The 15,405-nt window shown below is 43.4% G+C and overlaps 1 protein-coding gene across 1 annotated transcript in view; it reads right to left on the bottom strand.

Annotated features, from left to right (window-relative positions):
• Window positions 1-15,405, bottom strand: part of arfgef1 (ADP-ribosylation factor guanine nucleotide-exchange factor 1 (brefeldin A-inhibited)) — a 61,340-nt gene that overhangs the window by 45,196 nt on the left and 739 nt on the right. The gene's annotated exons all lie outside the window — the stretch shown is intronic.

Raw genomic sequence — 15,405 nt, forward strand, 5'->3', positions numbered from 1 at the left:
AAGCCTTATGCTTCGGCTGGTGCTACACAAAGCCAAACATCAGAGGGTTAGACCAGAGAGAATACCAGTGCAACATCAGAGCACTGAACACAGCTGCAGACATCGAAGGGTGTGTGTGCGTCTGTCTCTCACTCACTCTCTCTCTCTCTCTCTCTCTCTCTCTCTGCTCAGATGAATCCGTGTCTCTGAGCAGCTGAGCTGGCATTAAATCTAAAATAAAGTCAGACATTAAGTCTACTGCTCTTTAGTCGATAATATAAAAGTTACTGCTATGCAAGGCTCTGGAGGTTTCCTTTCCAGGCTGTGAGCAGAATTACAAAGATGTGCTGACCTGAGGCTATCCTGCTTTTAATATTAGCTTGATGTCAAGTGATTTCTGAAGCGGGCTCTTATCAACTTTATTCAAACACACACATGCGCAAACACGAGTCACGCAAGAAGACAGGCAGATGGGCTGGCACACGCTTTGATTGGTGGGATGGGGATTGTCATATTGACAATGTAAGTAACTGTCAGATAATTAGCCTGGTGTGTCAGTGGTGCTGATGAGGAATTGTCACCCCAGGAATTGAACAGTGAAACCATGGCAACGGCGGCGGTGGTGGTGGTGATGAGAAAGAACAGACATATTAGTGGCAGATACTCCTGGGATTGGAGAGACAGGCGCCGCAAATTAAAGCCTTGGAATAACAACTGATCTGCGAGCTATTGCTTTCAAAACAAACACACACACACACACACACACACACACACACACACAAAGGGGGGAATGTGTTACCAGTTATACACCCGTTTGCCAGGAAGAAGGCGCACACAGCCGGGCAGGACTGAGAGACACACACACATATGCACACAACACACACAATTATTAATTTACATCTCATTTTCACCAACTCAAGCATGACATCATTTTTGTCTCTCAAACGCTGCACTGAATGAACGCAGTAAATAAAAGGGAAAATTGAATGAATGCAACTGTTTTAATGTGTATCCGCCATGCGGCACACAGGGAGGAGGACCGCAAATGTCTGCCATATCCCTCTGAGGCACAATCACACGCCGATCAAGGCCAAAATAGAGAGTGGGGGGGGAAAAAAACAGCCATGCAGAGATTTCATGAGCACAGGAGCTCCTGGTGACTCCCAGATGCCATTTGATGGGTGATTTAGAGAAAACACTATGATGAGAGCATGAATGAACCCAAAGTTGATGAGTGCCAAGTTGTGCTGCATCTGGCGGCTTGTGTACACATCTAAACTGCTATAATGTGTGCCTGCTTAGTGTGCTTCGCTTCAGTTCCCTCAGTTATAGGCAACGATTACACAAGAATCAGCCTCCTTTTGTCACTTATTTACCCGGGACCGCTCTCTTTCTACGTAGGCCCTTATGCCGCACGACTCATACTAAATAGTGCTGACCTTGAAGACTCTGTGCTCTGTGCCCTGCTCTGTCCCGGGGCCCTGGTGTAATCAAAGAGGAAACAACAACAGCGGGCGATGAGGGGAGCGGTTTAGCCGCCTCCACACTGCTGTCATACAGGACAACAGTGATGCCTATGTTAATCAAGTGGCCCACCACTCGTCAATCTAATGAGGTCATATGAACAGGACCAGGGGGCCGCTTAGGGGCCTCACTGAAAAAAACAAGAGAGGAAAAGGGCATATTTTTCTTGTGCATAATAACAACTGGTGACATGAATCTCGGTTTGCCCTTATAACTGTGTAAGTATCAAGCTATTATCAAGCTATTTCGTTTCATAAACCGTGTTAAAAACGGATTTGTTCTTAAAACAAGTAAAAACAATCATTTAAAACAAACAAACGAAAAAAAAAAAAACAATCCACCAATGGGATGAGATAAGTCCATTTCTAAAAAGCATTTTAATGTGTATCTGGAACTTTTTAGAAACACGTCAAACTTTAAGAGCAGCAGGGTGACGTCGATCATGGTGCTTGTTCCAAGACAATAACATTTGATTCAAGGAACATTGCAATGGAAGACATGACATGACCTCACTCTGCTGATGGGAAAAAAATATATGAGACTTATTATGAGACTCAATACTTTAATGCATTTTGCAGGCAAGAACAAGTGCCCCTATTGGTTGTCTTTGCTCTTTCCTGCCTCATTTACAGTTGCAGTTTGTCTGGATGGAAAAACTAGATTCTACAGTAGATACTTTTGGGATGCCTTTTGGTGCATTCAGTATATGAATATACTTACACACAAGATTCAGAAAATTGCATCCCTTTACTGAAATGGAGCCTTTAAAACCAGGAAAAGACAACAATAATGCCATATCATGATATTACAAAACCCAAAATTCAAGACAATATCTAGTGTCATATCATGATATTGACTTATTATTGGCATATTGCTCAGCCTAATTAAAAATCGAACCTAAATTGTCGGTTTTGGGGAACCCACTGCACTGACCAGATACATTAACGACGCTATACTGCTCTCCTGGGAGTGACCAAATACGAAGTCAGCCTTTGTGACTTCCATAATGTATGAGGGCAACCGAATAAAATCTGACTCACCACCTCTTACAGGGGCAGCCATTTTCTCCTCATGTTCAAGGTACTTAGATCTGTTACCCTGACTTTGACCCAGATACTTACAGTAAATGACAGTAAGATATATAAACGACTATTAAAGTTGCCTCACTGAATTCCCCCTTGCAGGCAATCATAACGAGCCTACATTTCTTTTTTTCCATCATCAGGACACATGTGGGTCAGATATAGATGGAAATTTCCCCTACTTCTGGTGCATCATTGCATACGGCTATTTCTGCCAGTGCTGCAATAGAACAACAGCACCCAGAAAGGCCAACTATCCCCTCCAGCTATGACCAAACTCAGTCCAGATACTTAAGTGTGAGCCTTTTTACTCTCATTTCAGTTTGTACAGACTGCCATATACCCAGGGGTTGTCATCTATTCAAAGCCCCCCTAAAGCTGCCTCTAAGCTGGGGAGAAGGTCAGTCAAAAGCTGGCTAATCATTTCTACACTCTCTTCTGGAGTGACTGCAGTCTCCCTGCCTGGGCACGGCAAGAGGGGGGAGAGGGAGATTCCTGAGAGCAGGCGAGAGAGGACAAAGCACAGAGGAAGAGAGACATGCATGAATGATCCTCTGTGTGTGTGGTGCACGCGCGCCAAACACACACACACACACACACATACACACATGCATGCACGCGCACACACTCACACAGTCTCCAGTCAGGTACTTCCCCATTGCCAACTGATACTGTTCACCTAATACAACGCCCTTTGTCCTTTTGATGGAGAATCTGAGTGCTTCCTGAAATTCAGAGTCCAGCTCTAGCTGCTGTCGACCATCAATACTGTTGAATGCTGCCTGGCTTATTATTCCAGTCTGACAAACAAACATACACACACAGATTTTTAAAGCAAATACAGCACAGGCTAGGTAACCTGTGGTTTCCCACTCTGGACCAGAAATCCTGCTGTTTTTCAATCTAGCCATCTAATAGGAACTGATACTGACCAGGTGATGCCTGGTGAATGCAGCTAATTACATCTGGCAGGACAGCAGGACCTACAGTAAGGTCTCAACCAGGCTGGGTCAATATCCAATAATATGGAATGCTGCAATATTTGCAGCCATATGCAATACTTCCTATATTAACAAATACTTCCTCTCCTTTGTCCTCCTCCTGTCAGTCGTGTCTGCACTTCCTCCAGGACAAGCAGACACAACTGACAAAAAAAAAAAAAAAAAATGATGGAGTTTTATGGAGTTGAGTGAACACAGTTTTCAATGTCAGACTGTCTTATTGATAAATTTGGTGCTTATTCCACAATTACTGTCAACTGTGTCTACATGGTCCTCACACTGACCCTCAATTTTGCATAGTCGATACTTAATAAATCAATGTTTTTCTTTAAATGTTGGGATTTTTTTTTTTTTTTTTGACAATATCAAATTCAAGCCTAATGTTGACTCGAGGAGTGAGCCAACTGCACCTGTGCAAATCAAGTGAAATCCTGCAGAATGGCTTGCTGTTAATCTGAGAAGAAAAAGGCACAACACCCTCACAGTTTCAGATGACGGCTTCTAAACCTGACGCTGGAACACTGCAAATTGCAGACTCAAGGACGGCTTCATCACATGCAACTGGTGAACTTGACAAGGAGTGGGGACACAGATCTTGCAGTGCTTTAAATAATCCCTGTGTCCGTGATCCTGCTATCACTGAGTTACAGCGAAGGCTGATCACAGTTTAGATACCAGCTAAAGCACAATAGCCTTGTGAGCCTCTTGGGATGCAAAAGTTCAGCTATCATAGATAAGGCACGTGGAATGGTAAGTAATTGGGAAGCTGATGAGCCAAAGATTGGAGACGCAGGCTTGTGATTGGAGCGTTGCCTATTCAAATCTCTGGTATATCTGGGGGGGAAATCAGGGCAGAGAAACTGAATGAGTAATGCCCTCCACTCCTCCAACAACTACCACCAAAATCCCTTGAGCAGGGCAGTTAACACCCCTGTGGCCCGGTGCAGCTGCTCATTTGCCAAAAGTTGAAGGCCAGATTTGCAGTTTCTGCACCTTAATGAATATGAAACCGGGTGCAGCTGAAAAATGGTGCCTGCAAACTAGGGCTGCCTGATATTGGGGAAAAAAACTGATAACTGCATTAAAAACTGCATTATCTTTTTTTTCCAGTGACTGCAATATGAAAAAAACATATTTTCAACATTTATGCAACTGTGACACCGGCATGGACAAATGGAGAGAGAACAGGTGGAGAGGTACTTAGGAAGCACAACAAGCTGCTAAATAAACTTTACAAGAGGACTTTGGGGCAACGTTATTTACATGTAATCTACCATTTCTAATTATGTTCAAATGTATGCTTAATGTGGAAGATTAATTGGCCTCCTGGCATAGCTGACGATGGTTAAACTCTCAAACTCAATCAACAAACTAAGGGCAAACTATATGCCAGCAAGAGGTAAGTAAGTACAGATGGATCTGGATACTACAAGTTTTTTGTGTGTATTAAGTGTTTCTTACATTATGGCATGGACCAGCCCTGTGACTTAACTTTTTAACTTTCAACCAGCACTGGGATGAAGTGCCAATGGTAACGGGAACACACACACTCAAATGCCGCCTAGTGTCACTGAATGCCTGCCTCTAACATCGGTAGCCACATCTTGTGCATGTTTACGGGCGGGTGACATGCAGGCTCGGCATGCACAGCGATCAGTTCACTATGTGCTCTGATGAGGGAGTGCACTTCAGTTCAACAGCCAAAACAGGCAGCACTCATCTTCAGGTTGTGGTCGGTCACTAGTGGGGCTTTGGCTGTTTGATAAGGTGATCATGTGCACGCCTTCACCGTGAACTGAACATAATGAAGTTGAGGGACACCAGCAACAAACTCTGTGTATTCAAGAACCCTTAAATAAGATGGACTTTTCTTGTAGGTTAGTCGTGGAAAATGAGAACCTTTAAACTTTTCCTTTTGTGTCAAGCAGCAAAAACATTGTTCCATGACATGTTTGAGTTAATTCGCTTTAATTGACATTGCGCATCCTTCAATATGACTTTTGCACATGCATGATGTCGATGCTGAGGCGATATATCGTGCAGCCCTACTGCAAACCTTCACTCAGTAACTAGAAATAAAAGAGTGGCAAAAACTGTGTTAGTGAGTGAATATACAACACATTTTAGAAGGAACCAACACATACCACAGCATCGTTGCCTGTAAACAGAGAGGTAGCCTGCTTTCGTACTGCATCACATCAAAGTCCAACAGCTTCTTGAGGCAGCATGACAAAACAAGCTGCTGCCGGTCTCCCACTGCTGACAAGAGCTGCTTACAGGCTCTAACTAGAGACTCCCTCTTTCCTGGTGCCTGAATGGCGTGACAAGGCATTCCCCACAGCCAGCTGTAGCGAGGCACCCCGCTGGGACTGTCTGCCAAGTGGACAACACACCATCAACACTGAAATCACAGGTCCCACCCCTCACCGAGTGGGTGTTTTTCTTAGAGTTATGTGTGTTTGTGCATGTACAGCATGATGTATGTGTCTTTAAAGTGGCTCATGAATCATTATCAGAGTTTTTTCCTGCATTGTGAAGTCCTGGGCCGGCTGTGTAAATATTTTGAGCCTCCTACAGAAAACTGAATTTAAAATCAGCTCAAGAACTGCATTTAAATAAGGTTAAGGTTGCAGTCTTACATGCATGGCTTCCATTAAAGCTTTCATTTAAAAAAAAAACTACTATTTATTTATTCTTACATATGATTCTCTCTATCATAAGAACACTGAAGAAAATCACTTAAAACTGCTCCATGTCCATGTAATCCCACACCTGACTAATTATTTTTTCTACGTTCTGTTTACACAGCTGAGGAATGTTTATTTATTGTCTGCACTAATCACGCAGATTAAGAATTCTGTTATTTGTTGTAGGCTCATATCAAACAGCAGAGCAATCTTTATTATGTATTTGCTCTTTCCCAAATTAATCAAAAGAAAACAGGAAAGAAAAAAACATTTATGCGTATTAATCAAAACAACAACAATCGTGTGCTAATCCTGTCAACATAAGCCATAGTTGAAACTGTACAGGCAATGGCAATCATTTTTAGTGAAATCAAATGAAGAGATCTCAGTCACATAGAAACACTGCTGTAAAGAACAAATGAAGCTGATGAATCAACACTGTCAAACTTACGAGTCTCCTCTGGTCCTCTTAGCCATGAAAAAAAAATGAATGAAACTGGATGTCAAAAGCTAAAATACGCCTCAACTAGCACAGCATTGCATTACTCTACGGCACAAACTGCTGCCTATAAAAGCATAAAATTGGAATAGAGGTTTGGGTGCTAAGCTGGTCATGATGACAAAGCCATGCTGGCTGCACTTAGGCACCACCTAAGCCTCTTTCTGAGCCAGAAAATACCCCATTTCAGTGTTTAAACACCCACTGAAGGGTCTATTCTAGCCTTTGTTGCTCCAGTCTAAATGTGAGGATTGACAGTATGTGCCATACACAGTATACGAACTAAAAGTTGAGATTTCTCCATCGACTCAGACTCTTCCATGCACCACAGCCTCCCTTCACAGTAGCCCTGTCTACCTATTGAATTCTCTCCTCTGAAGTAAATGGGATCATCGTTTAGACGGCAACAGTGTGGAACAAGGATGCAGCCTAGAAAGGCAATGGCGATGACAGGCCTGGGAGGCTGCATACACTTAAAAAAAAAAAAAAAATCTTGCTGACTAAAGCTGTTGGATCAACACTACTAATTCAATAAGTAGACATTCTGCCAGCAAGACGCTGCCATACACAATCACACACAGTCTGTACATGCACAGGTGCAGTACACACACACACACACACACCGAGAAACACGCTGGGATGCACTTGTGCGTATAGCATCCACACACAAACACGCAGGCAAATTCTCCTAAGAGCGTTAACATTTCATCAATTAAGACACAGCAGTGCCTGCACACTGCTGCTCCACTGGCGAGAGGGAGAGAGATAAACAGACAGCTCTCTGGAGACGCTCTGCAGCACGTCACCAGACCAGCAGCAAGAAAACAGCGAGCTGGGAGGGGACGGCTGGAGAGAAAAGAGAGAAGACAGTGAGAAAGCGGGGATAGAGTGGGACAAGGACAGGGCTGGCTTCCAAAACAAATCAACTCTAAACCTGTCTCTAGCTGGCTCTATGCTTGGGGTGTGTGTGTGTGTGGCTACAAGAGAGGAATGGAACGCTTGGTTCGATTTTAACACTTGAGTGAGCCATGTTTTTATCTTTTCTGTGAGAGGTATTCTGCATTAAGATTCTGTACCAGGGAAGGGAAGGAAGAAAAAAAGCAAAAGATGCAGGCCGAAAGGAAAAAAGAAGGGAAGGATCGATGCATTTTACTGACATCCTGCCCTAGAGGCTGGCCACAGATCTGGAGTGTGATAAGATTGCAGACACTTTTCTAATACACTTCCGCCAATCTCTGTATGCACACACACACAGAAGGGTCAGCCTCTGACTCAGTTTCCATCACCTGAGCGTGGTGCTGGAGACTGAGGGCATCCCGCCTCCCGCAGTGCCATTTCCATTTCAAAGAGCTTCCAGCCCATCTGCATCTGGCATGGATCCCACGGTTGGCTCTAACCGCTCTGAACGCAGCGTTCAGCTCAAAACCCATCCACTGCCTGGCCGCCCGCGCCTCACCACCACACTGACAGTTCCTGTGCCTGCGTCCCTGCAGACCGCTGACGGCGCGTGGTGCTTGAGCACAGTGAGGGACTGGGTGGCGGGGTGTGGTGGGACAGGGTGGGGAAAGGGGTGGCGGAGGTCAGTGGTATTCAAATGAGAGAAAGCACAAACAGGTCTCAGGACCCACAGAGGTACGACAGATTGTGTAGATGATGCACCTGAGAAACTGAAATTTCCGACTGTAGCTGGATGATACATCATTATTATTTCAATATCACTACATGAGACTAGATATTGTCTTGCATTTTGAATGATGTAATATGGCATCAATGTTGTCTATTGCTAGTTTTAAAGGCTGCATTACAGTAAAGGGATGCAATTTTCTGAAATTATTAGACTGGTGCCCTTACTCCACGCTGTGATCACTTATTACATCTTTGTTGTGTTTGTTAATGACTCAACAACACTTGCTTATGATTCTGTGACAGGATAATGTTCATAAACATAATAATAAAGACCACACAGTAGCTTTTGGCTGAATGGCTGAAAGAGATGGCTAATCTGAGGCTGAATCTGCGTGTAGGTGTCCGCCTCCCCTCTCTAAAAAACACTGATAAACACAGGGCAGCTGCTACCACCACCGAGAGCCTGAGAAAAATCAGACCCCTGACATTTCTATTGTCCAAGCTGAAAGGAAAGGTTGCACAGCAGTAATTACATTTGGAGGGGAGGAAGGAAACACTGCCAGAGGTTGTCTGGGCTACCTAATAGCATGCGTGCATGTGTGTGCTCGTCCATTTATGTGTTTGTGTATGCATGTCTCTCTCTCTCTCTGTGTGAGTGTGTGTCCAACCAACCCCATCACCTACACTTGCATAAGCCTCTGTCTAATCACTAGTCTTGCTCCCATGGCTGAATCAAAGGCTCTCATTTTCTGGCCAAACAGTCACAAAGCACCCGGCCTCCATAAGGCCTTGATTACTCAGCTGCTGGCTTTTGTTATTGAAAGGAATCCATCTTTAATAAATTTTGCAGTGGATACATGATTTGGCACTTTTCTGCCCTGATGCTATGAATTGCACTTTCTCTCTTCTTAAATTGGTTTATTATTGCGCAGGACGGCACAGCACAAACTGGAGATTAATAGCGGGGCAGTGGAAGAAAAATATGTGTACTGTGGACCGCATTCCTCTTCAGCTCATTCGGCTCGTCACACCTGCCCTCTTTCACTTCTCGGGATGCTCAATAGCAAATCCGTGGTGGAGTAGACACACTCACTCACTCCTGTGAAACTTCCACAACCGCATCACTTCCTCACTTCTCTCTCAAACTCCCAATCTTTCTCTGCAATGATACTGCCTCCTCACTCGCAGGCTACCTCTGACTGCATCCTCCCTCCTCTATGTCTTTCGGTAATGGTGACATATTGGTACCAGATTTCCTCAGATGAATACAGATGGTGGATAAATGCAAGGTTGATAATACAGATAAATACAGGCACCACAAGGAGAGAGATGAAGAAAGAGAGAAAGGGGGAGGGAAGAGGGGAAAGACAGACAGAGAGGAGGGATTCTCTCCATTCGCCTCATCTGTTTGTGGTATAATTAATTTATCACCTGTCCCGAGACTGAATCAGGCACCACTGTGGAGATATCATGTATTATGCATGCAGGTATCGGTGTAACAAAATAAATTTTAGAAAGAGAGGCGGGAAAAAGGACATTCTTTTCCCTGAAAATTCCAAATCTGCTCTTTACAGATAAAAAGATTTATGTTTGAGCTGGCTCTGGCCCCGAGACGTCAACTGCTCCGCTGCTCATTATCTGAATACCTTTCAACCTTTGGGGTTACAGGGAGCTTAAGTGTCTGCATGGAGGAATTGAGACCGAGACTGGCCACAGGGCCTCACCCTTGCTCACCTCTCCTGCTCCTCTGGGGTGATATTGCAGTAGACTGGCTTGGGAACCCATTTATCTCACCATATTTGCTATACCGCCCAATGCCAAATCCAGGTAAGGTCTGGCCTTATTCCATCAGCCTCAGAGAGTAGATAGCAGGATATAATGCTACAAAGCATTTCTGTGTCTTACAGAGCTTATGTGTGTTGCTCTACTGTGCAAGCATGTGTTGGCATTTTATACCTTTAAGGCTTTGAATTGCCATAGGTTTGTGCACACATGCACACACGCACATATGTACAAACACATATACAGTATCTGATTCCATTTACGGGTGTAACAGCAGAACAGCCCTGAGATAACTCATCTACTTGCAGTGAACATTTCTGGAAACCCTGACAAATAAAGGTGACATAAAAATGTGGCTGACGGCTGCTGTCTCCCTCCCTCATTTACACTTTCTCATCCTCAGCAGTGTCTGCCAATTCTACCGGCGGGTTCCCTGGTGCATCTCAGCCGCATAGAAATCAGAATGAAAATGCCTGGTTTCGACTTCTGGGTTGGTAAATTTTCAGTCAAGTGCGTGAAGAATGCTGGAAAAAATTGTCAGGTATACAAATCTGTAAAACCTTTATGATTCAGTGACAGTGCACACAACCTAGGCTTTGCCCAACAGCCGCCTTCAGCTCCTGCTGTTTAATATTTGGAGAAGCCTGGGATGGTGTGTGCGGGTCCTTCGGGAGACATGGTAAAAACCTTAATTAACAAACTGGATCGTTTATAGCCCAGTGCTTATCATGGGTGAGCATGTGTTGGCTATGGTGCAGCTTATCGAGGAGGAGCATGTGTTCACCATGCTTAATGACCAGGAGTACATTTGTCCCATACTCCAATCCCGGCATCCCTGGCAGCTTTGCCAATCCCGAACACAAGGCAGACCATGCAGGCTATCCTCAATTTGGAGTAGAAGTGCTACCTGAAAAGTCCTGTTCATTTTGTGTGTGTGTGTGTGTGTGTGTGTGTGTGTGTGTGTGTGTGTGTGTGTGTGCGCTCGTGTATGCGTGCACCTTTTAGAGTGATTTCACCTTGGCTGGCAACATATTTTGGCACCATTACGCCATAAATGCAGCCCAGTAACAACATGGTTTGCCTTTGGTCTAAATTCAATTTTACCCTAATGTCACACATGAGGGTAAAAATTCCCTAACCTTGCATGCTTATGTTAAATTCTACCTGTCTTGAAAGCTTACTTTAGAGACACATTTGAGACATAGGGATCTTTGAGAGCTTTCTGCACATGAATAATATATATCAGCAGTGGGGAAATTGTTCTGTGGAAGTCCTGAATAAAAGTAATGGATATCTTTGTGTCTCAAAACTGCTAGCAGTTTTGAGGATGGGTTAAGCTAAATCTACAGGAGATACATAAAATAACTCCCACAAGACTGAAAAGGCAATGAACAATGAAACCACAACCCACCACGAAATTACTCGCATTTTTCTAACATGCACAGCGGCCATATTCAACTGCAAAATGAAAGCAATACCATTAAGGATAATGTTATTGGAGAAATTATGTAATTTTGACAGTGAGGAGTGGATTTATACATTTGTTAGATGAAGACTGAAGGAATCACAGAAATCAAACAGTCTGGCAGGATGTTTACAAAATCCTGGGTTCCTATCAGATCATGCAAACCGTGAGCTTTAGTCGTCCATGCCAAGATTCATGTCCAGACAGCTGATAGCTCCCTCCCTGGCTTAGAGTCAGTTCTCCTCTCATGACCATCCCATGTTGCATAACATTCAAATTTAATGAAGATCTCCACTCAGAGCATTAAGAGCACACCATGGGTACTCAAACTGACCATGCCTGCAAGGAGACTAGCTGACATGCCACACAAAGACAATAACTTTTCATCAAAACACAACCCTCTAATGGACTTGCTATTCAAAATTCAGCTGACACTGTCTTACAAATACTTGAAGCTGCAATAAAACTGACCATAAATATTTGACTGTTGATTTCCAGCCTTTTCATCTGCAATATGGCCCTATAAATAAACATAATTGACATAAATATATATATATGTTTTACCTCTAAAACCAGGGCGCTTATTCATCCAAAACACCAGACTGGACTGATCAACATGCCCACCAAGATTGGACATGCTGGCATGGAGAGTACTGCAGTGCAGGATGGGCCAGCAGGACTGAATAGCATCATTGAGAGGGCTGAAATTCTCCATGAATATGGTTTAACAGAAATTATACAGTATAATTATTTTGGCTGTTTTATAAAGTAAGTAATGTCTTGGTTTCATGAACAAGAAACACAAGACTTTTCCTTTCTTCAAGGTTAGAATAAAAGCATTTTAGCTCAGGCCAGCTGAACATTAACATGCATTTGTACTGAAATAAAGACAAATCAGGAGGCCAAGTTCCAATTATTTCCTGAGACATCTTGATGCATAGCTCTTCACAGTAATGTATGCAGACATTTAAGACCAATGTATAGAAACAACAGCAGCTGTCCCTCTGAAAGCATAGCCTATTGTACAGGGCACTGAATACAGAGTCGCATCAAAATTACATAATGCTGCACTGACCACACAACGGCATATTTGGCCAATAACCATCAGCTACAGCTACAGTTATTAACTAAAGATAGCTTATCTTCGGTGCAATCAATAACAAAACAACCATACACAACAAAATATTGAGCGTGTTGAATGCCTCAGACACAGTGGTGCTCTCTTTCCAGAGGCTGCCTCCAGTGTGTGAGCTGAATATATTTCTGCAGGTAACTGTGAAATGGGAGGGAGGCATGAAGAATGCAGCAGCAACAGGATTTCAGGTGGCTGTGACCTCTGTGTCTGACCCTCAGATCATGCACCCTAAGGGGGGAGATAATGAGCAATGTGCTCAATAGGCTTGAACTGAGCCTTCTCCTGAGGTGAACACAAACCTAAACACAAGTCTAGACGCTGCTTGTGGTATTTACAACGTCACATGTTTTAGTTTATGTGCCCTGTGTGATCTTTCCTCACCTATACAACCATGTAAACCATACAATGAAATCACAGGTTTTAAAACACTAGCCAGTATCACATGCAGCCAGCATAGCATGACAATAATGAACCAAAGCCTCTACGCCTGTTTTAATGAGTTGGTGGGCAGCTACAGCCCAAAGGCCTTTGATATTTCAAGTTAACCATCAGTCTTAGCCTCTGTCTTGCCACCACACAGCCCCTCACAAAGCAGTGGAAAAAAAAGTCTAATGTATGATCCAAAGATAATAGGATAATGGACCCTCTGCTACCAGAGCACCTATCACTGTCTTGGTGACATTTTAATAATCAAAGAGAAAGGTCAAGTTGAGAGTGGGAACAGTGGTCTGTCTCTGGCAGAGGCAGTTAAAATGAGACATTTTAAACTAATTTCTGCACATACAAAAACAAAAACAAAGAAACCCTGCAGTGATCCACAAACAAAGAGGCTAGGACAAAAAGAGACATTTCATAGGCTACAAAAAATATATATAAATAAACAGATCTTTGTAAATGTATATGAAATATCTTCAAATGGGAATGGATAAAATGGAAAATTGCAGTGCTGTCCTGTGTCATGCATGGCAACTCTGAGACAATGCTTAGCTTTAAAACAGTGAGTGCCTGTGCCTGAGTTGCAGTAATGGTGGAGGGCTGCTATAACAGGAGGACTCTCAGTGACAACAGACAGGAGACTGTGGCACAGGCACTCTCTCTCTCACACACAGAGATGTCTCAGAGCCCCAAGAGCTGGAGGGGATTATGTAAGTCATTCAACATACTAGGTCACCCAGTTGTTTTGATATGCGGTGCTACTGTACTGTTGTTACTTTCATTGCATTTGCATTGTGTTTGGCTGAGCTCGAATGAAACTGCACCCAGAAGTTACAAAACCAACACATGAGGGTGTGTGCACATACCATTATGTTATAAAATGTTTGCATTACAGTGCCCTAGACTAGTGGTTACTGGCTTTTACCATTTGGTGGCAGAATAAGGATGCATTACATTGTCTTCCTCTGACCCTGAACACCCACAACCAGTGAATGTCTTCCTAATCCTGCTTTTTAATAAAGCATAAGAAAAGCCTCACTCCTTCAATAGCCGTCCTTGGCTCACCTCTCACATTGTGCAGGTTTTCTCCTGCTCTGCTGACAACAAGGGGAAAGGAATACATTATTTGTGTGGGTAGCTTGGTTTACAAGCCTAGACAAACGGCACCAAAATATAAATAGCCTAAAGACATTTGGGCTTTACACAACTGTGCACCGCCTAGCTGCATGTGCTAATACAGGCAGCAACTGTTGGGATAGGTGGTTTCTTTGGCTGCAGTACAAGTTGGGCTCATTGTTTCTTTGATAGTGTCATATTACTTCCATTGCAGAACAGAAGCCGGCTTGTTCCGAGCCACAGAGCAAAACCTCTGGCAGCATATGAAATAACATAGGACTTGGCCTTGTGCGGGTACAATATAAACCGATCCGACCCTTTACGTCGATTTCTATTCTTGTTTTAACCCATTTCCTCATTTATTATTAATGGACACGCCTGCTATTCTTCACAGCGTCAAGGCAGACGATCCTGAGGAAAACGTGTTTCGGAAAATACACCTGCTAACAAATAGCTGCGTCAAGCAAGTCAGAAGAAAAACAGACCAAGACCAGAAGGTGTCGGTGTTGCCTTCAACATAAAAGCACAACATCACCCATGGGAGAAAAAGTAGATAATGGGAAACAAAAAATGACACCTTAAGATAAAATTGGCCCACCCGTCTTACAAACAGATTCCTACACAAATATGACATCCACTAAAACAATGAGGGAGTGACTTGTAAATCAGTAACGCTTTATTTTGAAAGTTCAATCGGAAGTGGTACTTTCCAAACTCTGGGTAACTTGATAAATCTACCTAGCAAACGTAGGTGCTACTGACAGCTGTTACCTTTCGCTTCCTCTTTGATATGGTTAACGTAAACGGAGAGGAGACGAGTTGTAACAAGTGAATTCAGCTGTTAAATATGTAGAAACACATAAGCTATAGGTAAAAAAAAAAAAAAAAAAGAGAAGAAAATACGTCTTCAAAATTACCCTGCACTGAGAGGGCACGGCTACATCTCCTGTACACCTAGCGTTACCAGGAAGCGACGCAAACATCGCACCATTCTGCGATTGATGGGTTTAACGAGATAAAACCAGGCAGACAATAAATAAATACTGTTGTCTGTGTGCTGGTGTGTACGCTGTG

Source organism: Myripristis murdjan, chromosome 20, assembly GCF_902150065.1.
Source record: "Myripristis murdjan chromosome 20, fMyrMur1.1, whole genome shotgun sequence".
Lineage (NCBI taxonomy): Eukaryota > Metazoa > Chordata > Actinopteri > Holocentriformes > Holocentridae > Myripristis > Myripristis murdjan.